Here is a 22,350-nt window from a genome sequence, read left to right as displayed (position 1 = left end):
GAGATCTTGTATGTGCTTGATACAGAAAAAAAGCACACGGAACTGAGACTGCGCCCTTTAATACGGTGTGCCCTATGGTCCTGAAAAACATGCTAGTTGGATTATCATATGGTTTAGACCTGGTATTTCCATGTAATTTTTAAAATTTGTTGTTGCAGTGCTACCCATATCTATATTTAAATCACCAACTACAATTATTGATTTGATTAACATCCTGAAACATTCCAATGATTTTGTCTGTAAACAATTCAGCACAAGGCCCAGGTAGTCTGTATATCAATGTATTTGACCCACATCATTAATAATTTCTACAGTTTATACGTTTTTTGTTCAATTTTGCAATTTAGGCTTGAATCAACGTAGACTGCTTCACCTCCACTATCTTTATTTATTCTACATAAAACATATCGTTTAATCTGGACTTCATTAATATAAATTTCCTTTAACCATGTCTCTGGTACAGCAATCACTTTAAATTTCTTTCTTAATTCCCCAACACACTCCTTGATTGTTGGTAGTTTGTGTTTCAAACTTCAACAGTTTAAGTGTATGATGGGAAATGCATTATCAGATACCTTATCTACTCTTGTATTTAACTGTTCTATTGGAAAATAATCACATGCCGCTAGTTTGAGTACGCTTTGTACAAAGTCAGGTTCCATGTCATAGATTTTACAATTTATACAAGAATTTACATCCATGATGCCGTTTGTTAGTACTTTATGTAGTGCATAGTTAGCAAAGCTTAACTACCATGTCCTTCACTAAAATTATTCATATTTCCACAAGTCCTGAAGATTGCACAACACTTCTGTTTCCTCGTGTGGGCCATTTAGGTTAATGTACTCTCAGCAATTTGTGGTTTTGGTGGAAAAGATTGTTTCCTCAAGAAGTGTGCCTTCTATGCAATTTCTGCATTTTTCTTTGTCAAATGCTCATTCAGAAAAACATTTATTCCTTTCAGTCTTTTTTCCTTGCCTCAATACAGCATTTTTTCACAGTTTGTTTGAGTAGCGCACTATGAGCGTTTTTTTTTTTTTTTTGGAGCTTATTCTTCTTTGGAAGGAGGTGACAGTTTTCAATGTCCTCTATGTTAATGTTTATGCCCTTTATATGAAGAAACAATGTTACCTCGTGGTCCACAGGTGTCACCATCTGGAGCCTCACCTCTCCCCAAATTTCCTTATACCGAGTGCGGTTTGATCTCTAACCCTGGGACAATGTTTATAGAAGAATATTGTTCCAAGTCTGAGTCCCAACATTCCAGATTAGCAATTATCTTGCTTTTTTCCTCATTTATTCGCTTGAGGTCCTTTATTTTCTGCATAAGATCCATTATTAGCTTCACTGCTTTGAAATTGTTGCAACTTCCACCGACAGAAAATCGAGCAATTCATTTATTTCCCTAATGTCCTCGTTCTTATTTTTTTTGCCATTTTGACTGTGCAGACACTAATGCTTTAAATTGTAGTTGATCCGTGGCGTCAGACTTAGCTCGATCGTTACACCGCTAGCCGTCAGCTCCGACGCCAGTCTCGCCAGCTCATCATTCCTGTCCGCAAAAAGTCACCCACATCCCACCTCAATGACCACCGTCCTGTTGCTCTCACACCAGTCATCATAAAGTGCTTTGAGAGACTGGTCCTCCAGCACATCAGAGACTGCCTTCCTCACACAATTGACCCCTACCAGTTTGCATTCTGGGTAGTTTTGTGTTTCAGTATCGATACTGCCTTAATACGGTGGTATTGGATCGGCGAGTACCAACCAGTATAGTCCCGATACTGGCTATCAACACTGGTATCATCCTTCAAACGCAGCGAGCCGCATGCTGAGGGAAATTACGATGAGAAGCCTGATCCATTGTTAGCGTTATTGCTCATGTGTCTATTTATGTCTAGTTTGGTGAAAAAGGTCCTTATTATGACACCTGTCCACATTGGTGGCAGGAGCCTGGGGTGGGGGACTTGCTGTCAAGAGTCAGTCTTGTGTCCTGAAGGGGCTCGTGCTTGCTGGATTTTTGCCTCGTGACAGATAAGGTATGTTGCTTTTGGTTGACACAGTACGTCGTTTACTACTTTAATGGTGGAAAATGTCATTCATTAAATCGTTTGTGTCCGGATATTCTCGTCTTTCTGTGCGCCGTCGAAGCTCAAAGTTCGAGCTAGCACTACCAGCAGGCACGCCCTGTCGATGCAGAGGGGAAACAGTGAGTGCCAACAAGACAGGCAGTTGAGGACTTCCGGTGGCGTGCTACCTTGATGCATGCATAAAACGGTACTCTGATATCAGCCTATGTTATCCCCTAAAAACCCGAAGTAATTTTCCCATCTTGTCCTACTCGACCAACTTGGAAGATGAACGGAGATAATCAAAAGAAGGCAAAGTCCGGAACAAAAGGATATAAAAATGATAGAAGTGCTCATGCTATCCCCGCTAGCGAGGCTAACGTTGAAAACAACGTTGTCGAAGAAATGAGCACCGTTGCTACCATTAGCTCACTCTGCAAGGTGGTCAGCGAAGTCATGGTGAAGGAGATGGTTGATGTAAGGATGGACGTGAAGAAGGAGTTGTCTGACTTCCGAGCCACAATTAAGGAGGACTTGAAATTTCAACTCGACAAAGTGGCGGCGGATATTAACAAGCAGATCCATGCTACCATGAGCCAAGCTGAGCGGCGCCTGGATGAAGTTGAGAAGCATATCGCAGGGTGTGAATAGTGGAATATTGCTGTCAAGGGCACTTTAATTGACCGTCTCAACAATCATTCCGAGTTACAGAACAAGTTGGCCCACTTGAAAGTTGTTCTTGTTGGAACAACATGCGGATATACGGCGTTGTGGAGGGCGCAGAGGGCTCGTCAATAATTTATTTTATTGAAAACTTTGTGAGATAGCTGGCGGACTCGCTTGGCTTCCGTGGCGGAGTGGCTGTGGGAAAAGAGAAGGCTCACGGGCCCTTGGTGTTGCCCCACTGGGCATGTCGCTCCGCTCTATTGTGGTAAGTTTTCTCAGTTCTACAACCAAAGAGAAGACTGATGGTTTGCGTTAATACAGACTTGCTCTGCTATGAATTCTGTATCTACAACTGAATTAGGCGGTTGGTTTATGACTTCTTGTCTGACTTTTTGCTGAAACATTGCAGGATGGAAATGAGGGTTGTGTTATCCTTACTTTGGTCTTTTGAATTTCAATTCTGCATGATTGTTTTTTTTTCTTTCTTTCTTTTGTTCCCTCACAATCTTAAAGCATAATGGCTGTTCCAATATCATAAACATACGCCGCTTTTTCTGTGCAACATAAGACACTCCCCATAAGTATTTTTCGCACACATCATGCAGTTGGAGGAGCCCCACCCAGTGGCCGTACTCCCCTCTTTGATTTTTAAGAATATAGTTTCTCCTCCAGATGGAAGTCTTTTTTTTTTTTGCTGTTCTGGTTGTTACCATATTGAGGCATTTCTTTTTTTCTTTTGTCAGAGGTCACAGCATTATGCGTACAATGTACTATTGCTTTTTTAGAGTTACAACAATGGTATATCAATACTATAAATTTCAATCTTTGCACGTAAATGGTTTAAACAGTTTCATTAAGCCAAGTAAAATGTTGGCCAAATTATAAAGGGAAAACATTTAAATTTAAAATAAAAAAGAATGGGGTTCCACAGCACATTTTCCACTTAACACAAATCATGGAACAAGAGGGGTGTTGCTATACTTGGATCAAACAATGTGAGTATAACCTGGGTGATTTATCGTACATGGTTGCTTCCGTTTCCGTCTTGTCCCTCCTTATTTTTAGTTACGCATTAATCACGTGGTTTTGTTTACAAAGGACGTTTATGTCTCGCTTGCCTAGCAATGCGTCTGATGATGATCTTTTAAATCTCAAATTTCCCCATTGTGGGACAAATAAAGGACATCTTTATCTTTATCACGGCGCAAGTCACACACCGGTGAGCGCTGAGACATCAGCGAGCTGTTGCTGGTGCTTCAACGACTGAACAGTAATATCACTTGGTATCCCAACATACTAGCGAGGTGAACGAAGGAACTGGCCAGGTTCTGTTTCATATCTCCCTTATTGGGAATTGGACATTGCATAGGACATTGCCGCAAACAACCACGGACTTAACCAAGACGACAACGACACCAACCACAATAACCCAGCAGTGTGGTAGGAGGCGCTACAGCCAACTTTTTTACAACCCCATCCACTCAACTACTCCCATGAACATCAATTACATTAATACGGACTATACAACTGCGCAGGACTCTCTATCCGGGATCATGAATATTTTTTTTGTAGTGTGAACACTGTAAATAATGTATAGATATATATGTATTTCTTTCTTTAATTAATATAGTTGCATTTTTTTCCATCATAAATTCTGTCTCTATACTTTGAACATGTTTGCAACTTCCTCCCTGAGTTGAAATTTAGATATCTGAGCCTAGCCCAAGGATATATGGATGTGAGTATATTGTTCCATTCTGTTATTAATTAATTTAAATAAGTAATATTTCATCAGGATATCAATTTCATGTCTTGAGTGTTATGTTATGTTATGTATGCACCTCCCGGAAGTACAGCTACTTTCTTCAATTATTTGATATGATGGTTGAAGAGACACATGGTGTACTAATATGTGCAGGGGACAAGATTGTGCTGCTGGACCCCAGGTTGGACAGAACAAATGATAGGAGGAAAAAAAACTCCCACTGAGATCCAGATACACAAAATAATTGTGCATTTTGGTTTAATAGATGTTTGGCATGACCTACACGTTCACGAGAAGGACTATATGTTTTACTCCAGTCATCATGGCGTTCACTCAAGGATCGACTTGTTTTTTTTTTTACTGTTTGGAACCGAACGGCATAGAGTTAATTGCATTATTGCCCAGAAGGATCTCTCAGATCATACTAGCCTGTGCGTAAATTTACATCTAGACGTAGTTATTGGAAAAACTATTTGGAGATTAAATGCAGGAATGCTAAATAGTCAGGCATTTAAGGCGGAGGTTAGTGAAGTATATGAGTTTTTCTTATCAAATAATAATAATGGAGAGGTGAACCCCTCAATCTTGTGAGATGCGTCCAAGTCTTACCAACGAGGTAAAATTATATCCAAATCTGTACTTCTAAAAAACAAAAGAGAGCTAGGCATCTACTTGATTTGGAAACTAGAATCCAAGCCTTAGAAAAAACGCCTAATCATAATAGGGACCTTCCATTTTGTTATTGATGAAAATGATTAAACAAGAAATAAGATTAATTGCATAAGAAAGAAAAAGAGAAGAAAATACGATTCATGAAGCAGAGATACTATGAGGCGGGAACTAAACCTGTGAGACGATTGGCATGGAGACTCCGAAAGCAACAAGAAGAAAGATCAATTTATAAAATCAGCGATCCATTTACTAAAAAGCTAAGAATCACCTTGGATGATATTCAAAGAGCATTTGAAAGTTACTATTATTCCTTGTATACTCAATCAAGTGAACCGCTAGTAAAACTGGTATGTAATAATGGTCAATTTTGCAATTTTTTCAAATTCATTAGAGCTCCCCTCGCTAGGCAGAAGCCACAATGAGACTCTGACATGCGACATCACAGTCCTGGAAATTACCATGGCAATCTCAAATCTTAAAATAGGAAAATCCTCAGGGACAGATGGTTTTTCTGTCCAGTGGTTTATGGAGATGCGAGTACCAATGTAGCCTATGCTTAAATATTGTTTCGACTATATCATGAAGGGTGGTGCCGCGCCCCATTCTTGGAGGAAGCATTAATTTCAGTGATCCATAAGGAGAGGAAGGATAAATTAGAAATCATACCAACCCATTATTGTCTTAAACGTCGATTATAAAACTGTTTGACTCAATTCGAGCTCGGAGAATGGAAGCAGCCATGTCAAGATCAAACAGGCGAAGGACAGATAAATGCATGATAACACGCCGAATCTTTCACATTGACCATATATCAAGAACAAATTGTAGTGCAGTCCTTCTCAGTCTAGATCAGAGGTATTCAATTAAAAGTCACAGAGGTCCACGACTAAAATTTCTTCCAATTAAAAGGTCCGAACCAAAGTCCAACTTCCCTGAATGTCTAGCCTATGTTCACATTTTTATATAGTTTCGATATTTAGTCATTTTCAACAGAGCACACTTATTTACTAAATATTTAGCAATGTTCCAGTTAAACACCTTTGCCAGTCAAACAAATATAAGGCGTTTATTTCACATTCAAGAAAATGTGGCTCCAGGAACGTAAGGGTGCCACTTCCAGAAAAAACAGTAAAATATCTCCTGCAGAAATATATCAAGTGCTAAGCATTGAGTTAACTCTTTTACCTTTTTTTTCTTAAATCAAAGAGTTATCAGCCTAAAAAAAACGGAAAGCCTAATTATCCAAGTAAAACAGGTCAAAATGTTCAGTACACAATAAAAATGGCTGTCCTCATGAAAATTCAAAATGAGCTTTGACACCATCTTTTCTTTTGAATATTTTTTTAACTTCTCTTAATGAGAAAAATGAGTTTGTGACTGCGCTGCCAGTGAGTTAAATCTGGGTTGGAACAAAGTCAGGGCCATTGGAATTTGATAGATTATTTCCCCCATCTGGGCTTTGTGTTTTCCTTTAAATAATGTCTGTGCAACCGCATTTAAGCACTCCTTCACAACTTCCTTTTTTATGTTTCCCCAAAATCCATTATACTTTTATAGAACATTTGTTTGCATGCCGCTGGGCTGTAAACGAAAATGTGAAAATCTGTTATACTGTTATACTCTTCAGGTCTGCTGCGCAATTGGCAGTGGATCGTAAACAAAAGATTTGATTGGCTCAAATCAGTGATGCCTTTTCCGCATTAACTAGAATTGCAGCGTCAGCGTCATAGATTGGTCATGGGTCCGGTCCGAACCATCTGTCGGTCCAGATCCTGACCGCGATCCGCCATTTGGTGATGCCTGGTCTAGATGCTGAAAACTCCTTAGATTCAGTCAGGTGGTATTTTCTTTATCAAACAGTGGGTCGTTTTGGCTTCTCTCAAAATTTTATACAGTGCATTAAAGCATTATACTCATCCCCTTCAGCAATGATTACAATTCATGGGAGCCTATCAAAGCTTATACAACTGCAAAGGGGCTGTCGTCAGGGTTACTTCACTCAAGTGTGTTCAGCCTGTTCATTGAGCCTTTAGGTCAAATGATCAGAGAGGACAAGGACCTTGAAGGCATAGCAAAAAGGGTGTAGAATACAAAATCTCTTTGTACTGACGATGTATTGTTGACATTACGAAACCTTGACTCTGTGATCCATCGACTGTTGGATGACCGTAAATATATGGCACTGATATTTATTTTCATATGTTTCCTTTTATTACCTATTCATGTTTTTGGAGGGATTTCTGTTGGAAGAGTTCAGCCCAATATTTTATTACACATATGCTATCAAAATTGTGTTCCGTTGATGTCCCGTGTTGGAGGGAATGTGGATCGTCCCAGACAGACAAGGCTCATATATTCTGGTTGTGCCCAGGCATTGTTGGTTTTGGAGGAAAAGCAATAAAATGAATCTGCTGAGTGTCCACCTTGAACTTTCTTTTTGCACATTGTTTCCCAGGTTCCTTCTAAACTGTCTATGTGACCATGATCTTTATATTTTTCAAATAATGACGGCAGCCTGTAAAAAAAACAATCACAAAGTGCTGGCTCAAACAGACTACCTCCTCATAGGCATTATTAGTAATGCACAATTGTATAAATGCGTCTTTAATCGTGTTTTGAACATTTCTACTGAGGTGGCGTGTCTAATATCTGTGGGTAGTGCATTCCAAACCATTGGTGCCCGAATAGAGAACGCTCTAGAACTTGCGGACTTCTTTTTGCCTTGCGGGATCACTAAAAGACCAGCATTTTGTGAGCGAAGGTTTTGGGATGGAACATATGGTACCACAAGGTCAACAAGATAGGAAGGTGCTAGGGCGTCCAATAGTAGCAAAACTTTAAAATCACATCTTAAGTCGACCGGAACCCAATGCAAAATGGCCAGTATCGGGGTAATATGATCGAACTTTCTCGTCCTAGTCAGGAGTCTACCTGCTGCATTTTGAACTAACTGCAGACTTTTAATACTAGACATAGGGACACCCGAGAGCAAAACGTTTCAATAATCGAGGCGAGACGTAACAAACGCATGGATTAAGATTTCTGCGTCACTAGTTGATAGAATTGGACGAATTTTAGCAATATTGAGCAGATGAAAAAAACGCAGTTCTAGTAATATTTCTAATGTGCATTTGAAACTACAACAAACTACTGCGTCAAATATAACACCGAGATTTTTTGTTGAATCCTTTTGGGCAATATTACATTTATCGATACTCAAAGTGGTGTCTTTGAAATGGTGTCGATGACGTGCTGGTCCAATGATCAGCATCTCGGTTTTATCTGAGTTAAGACGCAAAAAATTGAAAGACATCCATTATTTAATCTCGGCAAGGCATGCCTCTAATTTATAGCAATTACGCGGATTAGTTATATCCAGCGACATATGTAGTTGCGTATCATCAGCATAACAATGAAAAGCATGTAGATGCTAAACAATAGAGGTCCAAGTACCGATCCCTGCGGAACGCCACGTGTTCTTACAAAGATCAGAAGTTGCATTTCCATGAATTACACGGTGTGTCCTCTCTGACAGAAAATAATTAAACCAAGAAAGAGCTGAGCCTGAAATGCCAACACACGTTTCAAGGCGTTTTAATAATATGTTATGATCAACAACGGTGTGTTGGAATTTAGCTTTATATCAATGTTAGAATTTAATTTTAAACCAATGTAAACTCGAATTAGTAATCTGACTCCAATTTGCGACCTTAACCAACTCTCACTCATCCAACAATATGCGCGCTCGTTCTGCAATAGAAAGGTATCAGGAAGCCGGCATTTTCACGCATAAGTGGATTTATTCCCAATACACAGACTTTCTACATGGCACCTGGGTCTCGGGTCCCTCTCAATACAACTCTACACCTCTCTTGCCACCAGCGAATGTACTCTCGGAGTTGCCCAGTAATGATTCATACTATACAATACGCAAATGGAACAGAGACAAAGGCATCCTGGCATGATTCTATTGGCTATGTGTATCCTGCAGTTAACTTTAGCTTGCTCTCATTGGTCTTTCTTCTCCCGCCGAATCCCGTGGTGGCTCCTCCTGGTTGTGCTATCCCCCGATGGCCGCTCCTTCATCCACTGCTCCCGGAGTCATCTCGTCTCGCTCAGCACCGTCTGCTTCTAAAACATTCCATTCTTGCACAACCCCCGCAACCAGTTTCGCTCCACCAGTCACACTCTCAGCATTTTACAATATCACATTTTCATACACTGGATGCACCAACATCTAATGAACTATGTTAAGCTCAAACTCTTATATTCGTTTAATAGTCAAATGTATGAAATCCTTTAAGTGTAACCGAAGTTTAGACCATGCTAATGACAAGACCCTCAGGAGAGGAATGCAGGAAGATTGGATCACAGCTGCACCACAGGAGGTGTGAACGAGACCCCTCTGAAACAATGGACTTCCATGCCGGGATCACAAAAGTGGCTCCTAGCAGTCTACCCTTTGTTCTGTTTAGATTGACTGCCATGATTACATTATCCTTTAATCCCTCTCATGACCTCAGACACCTGAGGTCATCACTCGACCACCTTATTTTATTGTTAAACACAAGCTAAAAATCACTAGCCATAAGCTACAACTCATCAAACAATTAGTAAAAGAATAAGAATCAGTAAAAAATTTAATTCCAGTAGAAAATTAGTAGAAAAGTTCATTCCAGTGGAAAATTCGTAGATTTCACTCCTCATGGCCTCAGGTCCCTGAGGCCATCTTCCCATACTCACATCCTGGACTCCCGGAGGGCCACGGCTGTCTCCGCCTCCTGGGGGTCCTTTTGAGGGATCATCATGTACTGGCCACCCGGAGGGAGTGGCCCCAATGTGCGTTCTATTGTCTTAACAGTTAATGATCTGATACATGGAATACAGCAACATCCGCATAACACCATAATAGCGGCAAACACAGCAATAGAAATCAGTACTGATGCAATCAAGCTTTTATATTTACCAAAGATGTTTAACCAGTCAGAATACCAACTTGTGTCCACACCTGAGTGCTCCTTCATTTTGTTACTTTCCGTGCGCAAACCCTCCAATGCCTTGGTAAAGCGATCCTCAGGAGACGTATTGTTGGGAATCAGAGTACAACACTGATCACCAAAAATACCACACACTCCTCCTCTTTCAGCCAACACCATATCAAAGCTCATTCTATTTTGGAATGCCATAAGAGATGTGGAAGCCAATTGCTCATTCACTGCTTGGAGTGCCGAGGTGGTGAAGTTTGCCAATCGTTGGACATTATAGTGGACATAATCAATCCGGTCCACATTTTTGTTTACTGTAACGAACAGGAAAAGGCTCTCCCATCCTGCCGCAATTTGATCCACCAATTTATACTCGTCAGGGACCCCTCTTGGGACTCCAATTGCATCTATATATGAGGGATCTCCTGCATTCAACCATTCTTGCATGTCCCTTCTCTTCCTGTTAAGGAAGGGGATTCTTCCCCATTGTCCAACACCTTCCCACTCCATTTTGGCCAGATCTAAGGCTGGCATGATCAGCGTTACCAGGGCGCACTTACCTGAGGCATTGGTGGGAAGCCTATCGTACAGCACTTTCTCTCCACACCACAGCCAAACATCATCATGAGCGAGAGGGATTCCTACTGGCAAAGACACATTTTCATTACACCATGACTCCTGGAGATTTCCAATCCCAGGACCCGTCCCATTTAACTTTTAGGCAGGTGAACTTTTGTTTTGCAACTTGGGTGTCAAAAATAGGCTCTTTCTTTTTTATTCCCACATCATTCCATGGGTGTGTCCAATTAAAATTGTCACCCAAGTGTTCACCTGTGTCGGTTGTTTACATTTCAGATTTAGCAGTAGTTGTTGTGTCTGTGTCAGCGTCTTACCATCATCTCGCTCTGCTCCATACCATACCATTCCATTACATGCTCCTTTCGCTCCATCACTTCTGTCATCCCGCATCCTATGTTCAAACGCCAACATCGTCCACACAAAGCACACGCCAGCAAGCAAAATAGTCAATAAGTTAAACATTTGCATTGTCATCGTCTTTGTTCAGACACTTTCGAGTCCGACTTTAATCCACTTCATGCCATCTACACATTCCCTCTCTTGACCTGCCCGTCCGGGCGGTCAACCTCTAAGCTCAACCTTGGCGGGCACAAATACTGGGGCCAGGCGCAACTGTGGGTTATGGTACCACTTTTGTTCCGTAGTTCCCAATTGGATGGCGTGTGAGGTTCTAGCCGGAACTCTAAACTGTCCTTACCAGCGAGATTGAGTCCACCTCCGGGAAAGCACCCGGAGGGAGACGTACGGAGTGGTGTCCGACTCCAGTGATGCTGAGTTCACTGAGTTCAAATATCTAACTGTGTTTCGAGATTACAAATTAAGCCTCGAGCTAACGCTCCAATTTTGACAGTCTTTTTTTTTTGAAAATTTTTTAAAGCAACCCAAATGAAATAGTAACCATTTATGCTTAAAATAAAAAATCCCAAAACTATAATAACGCAGATACCGAATTAAACCTCTTTTTCTTTTTTTCCTACGGGAAAAAAAAAAGGTGCTCTACAAGACATAGACAGCTCCAAGACCGCTGCAGTCTTCACCTCCTATTGTCTCACGAATGTTTCAATCCACCTCCAGGCTGTGCCCACACTGATTATTCTGTCAACTGGGGGAGGGGGCAGAGACAGTAAAAACAATCGCGGAGCCGTGGAGCCGAGCCCCAAATCAGTCGGGCCCTGGGTCCACAACACCTCTAGCAGAGACACACACAGAACTACCACTTCCGAGCGACCCTTCTCTGGAAATTTCGACATTAAGTAATGTTCCCAAAACCAAGGAATTTGTAGTCGGTGCTGAAATATGATCTCCCGATTGTGACGCGGAGTATTCAACAACTCTGGGGTCTAGATCTTTAGTATGATGACGGGCATCAATATTCAATGTGATTTGTGGCTCGGCGAAAGTAAACAATTCATACCATTTCCGCTGCTCAGGGACAAGGCACGCGTGCGAGGCAACGCCGGTAGACATAACAACTATATAATTCTAACGCAAGATGCACTCATGACTAAATTTGGATGAATGCATTTTTGATAAACCAAATCATGTTTGTGATCACATGTACAATGTGATATGTCAATTTGGTGAATTGAATGGGTGGGGGTTTCTACACCACACAGACAAGAGCAGGAACAGGGCATCCCTACCGCAGAAGAATGGAGAACCAGATTTCAGAGCTGCCCTCAAATGTTTCAGTTCAGTTCAGCCACTGGGAAGGAAGAGAGCACGACATATGCTTTCTCTGACGGATGTGCTCAGTCAAGTTCAGTCCCATCCGGGAATGCCACTCAAAGTCCAGTGTTCGTTCAGTCAATGGCGGTGACTCAGGCAATCTCGAGAGTCCACATGGCTCAGTGGGGGTTGCGGAAGGAGCTCATAGCTCGCCCCAATATCCAGCACCATCGAAAACTTGTCCATCCACCGTCCCCGGAATGCTAGGACCTGCTAGTCCTCGAACGCTGAAGCTCCGCGGCCCCCTGTCATGGAATGGGGTACGAGCGGGTTTGTGTCAAGTGCGTTGGGAGTGGGTAACGGTGGCGCCCCCTGCGCTGGTGGAGCTCTTTGTGACAGATATGGCACCGGAGGATGGCACATTCCAGAAAGTGGCTCGGCATGGACAGCTCATCACCCAGTGACCCCACACCCCGCAGCAAGAGCACACCCCACTCACAATCCCTGTCTATAACCACCCGTACCTCTGTTACCGCAGTCCCGACCTCGTTGACCGGCCTGCTATGGACAGCAGCCAGTCTGCTGTGGCGCTGCGTCACCCAAACCTTGCCCAGAAGCAGCAGAACTGGAAGGAGCAGGTCCAATGGGAGCCGCGTGCGTCGGTGGCTGCCTTAGCTGCTTCCTCTTTTTTAATATTTTTATCTCTCTTGGCCTCCTAAACCTGCAAGTACAACAATTTTTAGTCACGCTCCTTAATCCAATCCCATATTTTCCTTTTCTGATGTCGTGCAAAATCATGTACAAAATGTGTTCTACTTAGGCCGATTAGCATTTTTTCATTGATGGACTATTTCGCCTGATGTCTGCCACTGGAAGGTGCACGCCCTTGTGGACGGCCAACTGGAACAGCTGTGTAATGTCGACATTATTGGATGGGTCACTGCCGGAAGTCTCACTCCATTCACGTCTCGCCCTGGCCACATAGACCAGGCCTGTCTCCCCCTTCCCCACCTGAAAGACACAGCAACATCGACCCCAACGGGCCAGAAATATCTGATGCACGGCACGGCCAATCTCACCTGAGGTGTCCCCATTTAGCTGGTGACCATCATGCTGGTCAGCAGGTCTGGCCTCGGCCTCAAGTGAGGACAGTTCCTCTTAAATAAATTTTGTCCCGCTTGTAACTCTGTATAAACCTCTCTTAGTCTGGTGTCTCCTTTGTAGGAGATTTCAACCAACGTGACCTTTTTACAACGTGTCAAATAAACCAATGTTGACCTTTCTGCTATCTTTACAGCTGTGAGAGCTGTCACTAACACTTCCTTCCCCCTTGGGTAATTACGAATGTCTTATCTTCAAACTTCTTACAAGCACCCCGTATCCTGGCTTTACTAGTTTACTGCCCTGCTGGGAGACAGAAAGATCCTTGTCACTCTAAATTTGCGCCTGTCTTTTGTTTTCCTAACACTTTTCACCTATGGTCAGCTAAAGTTGCTTCAACATCTATTTCCCATTTGTTCTTAAATTTGAGGTATTCTATAAGTTCTTCCAAACAGTGTTTTACAATGTCTTAGTCCTAAATACAATGAAATACGATACAATGGAAAATATCAGAATAACATTGCATACATCCAACATTGGACAGCTGCTTGTAACCACTTCAGGGTCATTTTTGTCTGAAATATCTCCTCTACAACGAACCTACCCTTGCATTAAGTGAGTACTTTTCATAAAAACAGCGCCACCGCTGTATATTATGGAAAAGTCGAAACATTATAACAAAATTTTCCCTATCCTGGTCTGGGTGTGTGCGCATCCAATGTGAATAATGATAAATCTTGTGGGGCACATGAGCAGGCTAACGCAACAACTATATCTTAATCTGTACCGTGGACCCTAAATTAGAATATTTTATTTCTCCCTCCTTGTTGAGAACCGGGATGGGCGTGGTGAGGCGCTATTTGAAGCGTTCTCCGGCCTTCTGGTCACACAGGTCACATGTCACTTCAAACCTGTGGAGAGAGCTGGAGGAGTGACAATTGCCAGTGAGACGGGCCAAATTATCTTCCTTCCAAAACTTTCAGTTTTGCATATATTTTGTGTAATAACGTCAATCAACCATTCACTTGATGTTTGAATTTAATTAGTCCAATCTTTCTCCAATAACAATTTGAAAATCAATACTTGGGAGTGCAATAGGGATTCAGGGTGATCAGGCCTGTCCGCCCATTGCATCCCAAGTACTGTAAGGGCTTGCTGGTGTCCTCAATCAATTTTCTGTTTCTTTCGTGAGGCCCAAACCACATATGCATACAAACACTTTTTCTTTCACACTTTCATTCCCCAAAAAGATACTTTCCAATTCCGCACAGAGACCCCTCCCTTGGCGCGTCCGCCTTGATTCCACTGAGATTTGTGCTGGCAGTTCCTTAATTTTGCCTCAATTTAGCCAGCGTATGCCAAAATTTACAACTGTGGGTCTCTTGCTTTTCGCATTCACTCCCCGTGATGTCATTTCTCCCCTCCTGGACGTAGCTGACGAAACTGCACCTGTGACATCAAACAGCTCATAGATGCGGATGTTAGCAGTCTGGTATTTATGGAATGCTTTCATGTCCTTTAAAATTGTCATGTCAGCGTTCGCGTCGTACAGTCAAAAAAAACCATCTGTCTTCCACCTTTGTCACATTTAATACACATCAGTTAATAAATCATCTACAAAAATATTTAGTCCCACTTTATATTTGGTAAACCAATCTCCAATTGCTAGATATTCCCCGTTCCAAAGATTTTCTCTCAACATGTTCATAGAATACTTCACTTAAAACTTATCCCAAAACCATAATCCCTTTGCTTAAAAATTAAAATTTTAATAAGATTGTCGCCGCCCTGCTGTTCCTCAGGCATCCCTGCGCGTTTCAGTGTTTAACTTGTGTTCTAATTCCCTGCTAATTTGTATTTATTGTTAGGTTGAATACATATATTTTATCCCGTACCTTACTACACTAGCACTGCAAAAGAATTGCTCCACAGTGCGACCCATGCTCGACCACATAAGACCTCAAGGAGAGGCAGATGCCTGAAGATTAGATCAACGTCTGCAACATCGAGGGGGGGGAAACAAAAGCACTGTGACCTTCTTTCGAGTGCACCGAAAGGAATATCTTCCTTTTCAATCAGTTAACGACTGCCATTGATGCCTGTTTTTCCTCTTGTGTCTGACATGTTTACATCTTCCCGCTGGTGCCATCCGTGAATCGTTATCTTTTACATCTCAAACAATTCTGCCCCCCCCAAGGTGACTATGGGGCCATTCATGGCGCCGTCGGATCGGGCGGCGGCTCAAACACATACTGTTGCGAGTCTGGCAACTGTGGATAAATGCCTCTCAGACATTCCGCCTTTTCTTCCACTTTTTCAATCACTTCATCCTCTTTCTCTGACTTCCTCCTCCTACTTGGGAACGAGCATCTAACTTCAAAGAGCTGTTAACTCTTTGTTACAGCACACTCATGATTTTACGATTACACCTATACCCATTGCCTTCTGTAAAATCTTTCTCACTCTTATTTTTTTCCTTTAATTTTCCAAATTCACTGTAGCCTTACCAAAGCCACTCAAAACGATCAAGGTATCAAATCACAAACTACAAAGTCAGGAACCACCTATGCTCTTGCAAAGGTTTCTCATGCTCTCAAAAGCTTCATTCAATTAAGATTTCATAACACCAATCTTTTTCTTTTTCTTTGTGTCATTTCCATCTGTGCATTTCATTCCAGTTACTAATTACAGTTACCTTAATAGAAAGACCATCAACTCAAGTATGAAACATAAAATATTTATTTCTTCAATTCCTCCTTACAGCAGACCCTAATTCTTATCCTTTTCTTTTCTTATTGAACTTCCAATCTCTACACTGACACAATTTCTTTCTCTTTTCTCTAGCTTTCTTTCTTTCTCTTTTCTTGTTTCATCCCTACTTCATGTCTTTCTTCTCTTTTTTATGTTTCATTTTTATTAATTTATCCTTAATCTCTGTGCCACACCCGGGACCCGAGACCACTATCACACTTCCTCTCCTTCGCCATCTTGAAATCCACTCGTGCGTGTCCCAACCACTTTTTACGCAGAACAAATTTAGCCTTCACATTCACACCGCTTCCACTCTGATATTTTAATCGTATCTTAACCACGAATAGTTCAGAACTATTCTAGTAGGTAAATCCCAGATTTTACTCTACTATCGTCCACATTGTTACACTTATTTATTTATATATTTATTTATTTATTTAACTATATATTTTAACGCCGTTCCGCTCCTCCTTCCTCTTATAATCTATTTATTTATATATTTATTTATTTATTTAACCATATATATTTTAACACCATTCCGCTCCGCCTTCCTCTTATAATTTAGCGTTGCCAATATGCAGAATTTGAAAAGGATCTGCTTGCCTTATGTCACTGTGGGCCCAAGAGGAAGGACGGTCAGAAGTGCGGCTCCTTTATCCTTTCTTCTTTGTCAGGTCGTCACCTGGTGTGGACGTGGGTCCCAGACCCGAGTCCCAGACTTCTCGAAGCCCCAGACTTCTTTTCTTTTCTTGGAGTCCCAGACTCTCTTGAAGTCCCAGACTTCTCTTCTTTTACCTCTCTTGCATCACGTCGGGGTCACCATAAATTGTTGGAATTTAGCTTTATATCAATGTTAGAATTTAATTTTAAACCAATGTAAACTCGAATTAGTAATCTGACTCCAATTTGCGACCTTAACGAACTCTCACTCATCCAACAATATGCGCGCTCGTTCTGCAATAGAAAGGTATCAGGAAGCCGGCATTTTCACGCATAAGTGGATTTATTCCCAATACACAGACTTTCTACATGGCACCTGGGTCTCGGGTCCCTCTCAATACAACTCTACACCTCTCTTGCCACCAGCGAATGTACTCTCCGAGTTGTCCAGTAATGATTCATACTATACAATACGCAAATGGAACAAAGACAAAGGCATCCTGGCATGATTCTATTGGCTATGTGTATCCTGCAGTTAACTTTAGCTTGCTCTCATTGGTCTTTCTTCTCCCGCCGAATCCCGTGGTGGCTCCTCCTGGTTGTGCTATCCCCCGATGGCCGCTCCTTCATCCACTGCTCCCGGAGTCATCTCATCTCGCTCAGCACCGTCTGCTTCTAAAACATTCCATTCTTGCACAACCCCCGCAACCAGTTTCGCTCCACCAGTCACACTCTCAGCATTTTACAATATCACATTTTCATACACTGGATGCACCAACATCTAATGAACTATGTTAAGCTCAAACTCTTATATTCCTTTAATAGTCAAATGTATGAAATCCTTTAAGTGTAACCGAAATTTAGACCATGCTAATGACAAGACCCTCAGGAGAGGAATGCAGGAAGATTGGATCACAGATGCACCACAGGAGGTGTGAACGAGACCCCTCTGAAACAATGGACTTCCATGCCGGGATCACAAAAGTGGCTCCTAGCAGTCTACCCTTTGTTCTGTTTAGATTGACTGCCATGATTACATTATCCTTTAGGTGTCAAAAGCGGCACTAAGATCAAGAGTAATATTGATGAGGTGTCGATGTCCATAGCTATGAGAAGATCATTAGTCACTTCAGCAAGGGCCGTCTGAGTACAGTGGTCGGCTCTAAAACCTGATTGGAAAGGTTCAAATTGATTATTAGCAGTCATATATTCATGATGTTGTTGTTGTCTTTTTCAAGAATTTTTGCAATAAACGGAAGATTTGAAACCGGCCTATAGTGGTTGAGACTCTCTGGGTCGAGGTTTGGTTGCTTAAGTAGCGGTCGGATAACGGCGGTCCTAAAAGCTGCTGGTACTATACCCGTGGTGGACAGTTATCAGCCCTAATGCCCCTATTAACGCCATTCAACGTGGAATTCAACGGGATTCAGTTTAGGAACAGTGTCTTTAATCTCATCCCGAATGCGCTCAATCTTCCGAGTAAAGAATTGCATGAAATCGTGAGCTGATTAGGAAGAGCTATGCGACTACTATTGTGTGAGCATCGCCGCGGTATCAAATACATATTTAGGTTTGTTTTTATGTAAGACAATCTGGAGAAATAATTAGTTTTGGCTAAATTGAGGCCTTCCTTGTAATATTAGTAAGCTATTGCACCATGCCTGACGGAAAACCTCGTTTGGTCGCACGCCATTTGCTTACTAAATGATAGTTTAAGTACGCGCGTTTCCTCTGTAAACCACAGAGTTAAGCCTCTTTGGATGAGTTTTAATTTTTCAAAATTTTTTTAAAGTTGCTACGGAGTCAAGCGCATTTACCAGAGCGGCATTAAAGTTGTTTGTGAGCTCATCAATCGAACCAATATAATTAGGAAATGAAGCGGTTGCTAGAGGGGGTAGCTCATAGAGCGCAGTGGTGGTTGAAGAGCTAATATTGCTGCTGCTATAACTTTGATTGTGGTCAGAACGATGGCAAGGAGCCAGAACTCAAAGAAAGGAGTAGTATATGGTAATACGATTACGTTTGGGGATGCTAAGCCTCAGGTTAATACCAAATCTAAAGTATTACCATTTGTATGCGTCGTTTCATCTATTATTTGCGTGAAACCAAAAGTATCAATTATTGTCTGAAACGCCACAGTAAGTGGTTTTGACGGGAGGTTCATATGAATGTTGAAGTTGCCCATGAGAAGTGTATTATCTGCATTAGTCACCAAATCAGCCATAAATTCAGAAAATTCATCTAAAAAGCCTGAGTACGAGCCAGGGGGACAGGGACGGTAAAGAACTGCAAGATAAAATGGCAACGCGGCTGTGGATCGCATAATGAGAACTTCAAATGTTTTAAAGGAATTGCTAAAACGAGGGCTAAGTTTTAGATCAGATTCAGAATTGAAGGCTATAAGTCTCAATTATTGTCTGAAACGCCACAGTAAGTGGTTCTGACGGGAGGTTCATATGAATGTTGAAGTTGCCCATGATAAGTGTATTATCTGCATTAGTCAACAAATCAGCCATAAATTCAGAAAATTCATCTAAAAAGCCTGAGTACGAGCCAGGGGGACAGTAAAGAACTGCAAGATAAAATGGCAACGTGGCTGTGGATCGCATAATGAGAACTTCAAATGTTTTAAAGGAATTGCTAGAACGAGGGCTAAGTTTTAGATCAGATTCAGAATTGAGGGCTATAAGTATCAATTATTGTCTGAAACGCCACAGTAAGTGGTTCTGACGGGAGGTTCATATGAATGTTGAAGTTGCCCATGAGAAGTGTATTATCTGCATTAGTCACCAAATCAGCCATAAATTCAGAAAATTCATCTAAAAAGCCTGAGTACGAGCCAGGGGGACAGTAAAGAACTGCAAGATAAAATGGCAACGCGGCTGTGGATCGCATAATGAGAACTTCAAATGTTTTAAAGGAATTGCTAGAACGAGGGCTAAGTTTTAGATCAGATTCAGAATTGAGGGCTATACCCCCGCCTTTCTTGCGAGGGCGCGCAATGTATGAGCTCACGAAGTTTGGAGGTGAGGCCTCATTTAGCAGAAATAACGTATTTGGTTTTAACCAGGTCTCACAAAGACCAATCATGTTAAGATTATGGTCTCTAATGAGGTCATTAACTATTAGCGTTCGATGAGAGCGATCTAATATTTAAAAAAACGAGTTCCAATAAAATAGGTTTATCTAAATTATTCTGCACGACAGGACTCCTGGTCATAATATTAATACGATTGCATTGCCTAGGTCCCGTATTGTACCTCAAGCAACTATAAACGCGGCAAGGAATTACGACGGTAGGAATCTGATAGTTATTTGTTAAAACACATAAACACATTTACAGTAGATACCACAAGAACAGCAAAACAGTGACAGTCTCATGTTGAGTCAAAAGCTAAAGAGTAAAAATGCGTCAAACAGGTTTTAAAAGTGGACAGAGAGGATGGCTTTCCTAACATTTAATGGGAGGTAATTCCATAGGGAGGGACCAGGAACAGAAAAGAAAAGATATTTGAAATGCAGCTCTGCAGACGTACAAACTGTTTTCTGCTGGATACATCGTCCAGTCACCACTGGACCAAAGATGCATGCACCCACGTTCTAGTCCTCCTCTCACCCAGCAGAATGGGTCGAATAGCATTAAATGCACTCGTAAAGTCAAAATAGGTAAACCACACAGAGTCGTCCGAAGTATCCAAAAGTGAACAGGTCCTGAATATAAATACAATACAATACACAATGGGCGTGCAAACCTTGAGACTTGCGGACCACAATGGGCTCTAAAATTAAACAGAGAGGCGGTGTGAAAACCTCAAGCACACACAAATAACTGAACGACCTGATTTACTGAAGTGTGAACTGTGGTCGGTGCCTTTCAAACATGCAAAATAGCTCTCATCTAGGTTGTTTATTTGCATCACTGACTATGCAAGATACGGTGTGTATGCATTATTTAGCACAGTACTGGGAGGAGAAAATATAAATAGATGAACACAGCACATCATTACTATAATTTACAAAAATAAAGGGTGTCTATCTATATATATTTACAAAACCACTGAATGGAGTTCAACCATAACTACCATCTCAGCTACTTTACAAAATGCGTCACTGTCTCGCTCTCCAGTACGACCTGCACTGCAGCACCTCTCACTCTATCCCCCCTTCTCTTTCCAAACAACTTACTTTATATAAGATTCGCCCCTCCCCTTGGGCATCAGCTGACATAATTGTCGCGCGAAACAAACATATTTAAGAAACGCGGAAGCTCCCCCGCTGTTTGGTCTTCCTCTATGTCGTGTCTGTTTTCTGCCGCGTCTCGTGACTGGTGAGTGTTCAGTTGAACGTGCGTGCGTGCGGGTGTGTCCATGTATGCTTCCATTCACAATAAAACTACCAAGTGTGCACCCTCGGTCGCTCGATAAAAACTGTGACTGACGTGGTATTGAAGTGGTGCCAGGTGGGTGCGTATGTATTTCACGGGATGGAATTGAATGCATCAGTATGGGAATGTGCGGTGCATGCGTGTGCGCAATTGCGCTTCCGGGACCATGCTGTGCTGTGCTGTCCTTATTGACGGAGCTGCTCCGTCACAAAGGTCCACCGGCATCTGCACTTTCTGAGAGTCCTCAGGAAATTCGACCTGGACAGGAAGCAGCTGCTGGCCTTCTACCACTCGTCCATCGAGAGCCTGCTGACGTACTGTGTCTCCACCTGGTACAGCGGCTGCACTGAGGCGGACAGAGTGAGGCTCCAGAGGACGGTCAAAACAGCACAAAGGATTATTGGCTGCCCTCTCCCCACACTGTCGGACATCTACACCGCCCGGTGCCTCAGCAGGGCTCTCAATATCGTCAAAGACAGTACCCACCCAAACTCACACCTGTTCAACCTGATACCCTCTGGCAGGCGCTACAGGTGCATCAAATCAAGGACTAATAGACTGAGAAACAGTTTCTTTCCAAGAGCCATCTCCATTCTAAACTCTCACACACGACCACCCTTACTTGCAGAACAGCGACGTGATGTTTTATATATCCTATTCAGTATTATTTTCCATCGCACTAACTATTCTCTTATTTATCTAATTGATATTTAACTGAATTATTGTTGTATTGCACTGGAGAGGGGAGCTCTCTAATCTCGTTGCGCACTTGAGTACATTGACAATAAAGGGATTTCTGATTCTGATTTCTGGAGTTAGTTTATGTGAAACATCCTGCTCATGGTTTTTTTCTTTCACTGTCCTGGTTTATTTTCAGCAGTCCCACGTTTTCCATTTAAATTTGACAATCCGTTCGTGGTGACACTGGCAATTTTAATCCATGATCATTCTCTCGGTGACAGTGGACACCTGTTTGTAGAAGTCCTCTCCTCGAGATTTTCCCTTCACCGACTCCATGCTCAAAAGCTCCTCCATTATCTGTTATTTGTC

At 42.0% G+C, this 22,350-nt stretch overlaps 1 protein-coding gene and 2 pseudogenes across 6 annotated transcripts in view; 1 reads left to right on the top strand and 2 right to left on the bottom strand.

Annotated features, from left to right (window-relative positions):
• Positions 1–22,350, top strand: part of LOC148331465 (lysine-specific demethylase 2A-like) — a 224,002-nt gene that overhangs the window by 62,060 nt on the left and 139,592 nt on the right. The window lies entirely within an intron of this gene.
• Positions 1–22,350, bottom strand: part of LOC148331467 (uncharacterized) — a 201,953-nt pseudogene that overhangs the window by 136,089 nt on the left and 43,514 nt on the right.
• On the bottom strand, positions 18,955–20,136 carry LOC148331468 (uncharacterized; annotated as a pseudogene).

The sequence above is a fragment of the Idiotropiscis lumnitzeri genome, chromosome 8, assembly GCF_059441095.1.
Source record: "Idiotropiscis lumnitzeri isolate Australia: NSW breed Sydney's pygmy pipehorse chromosome 8, RoL_Ilum_1.0, whole genome shotgun sequence".
NCBI lineage: Eukaryota > Metazoa > Chordata > Actinopteri > Syngnathiformes > Syngnathidae > Idiotropiscis > Idiotropiscis lumnitzeri.
The sequence above is the reverse complement of the archived record's forward strand: the minus strand, read 5'-3'. Positions and strand labels throughout refer to the sequence as shown.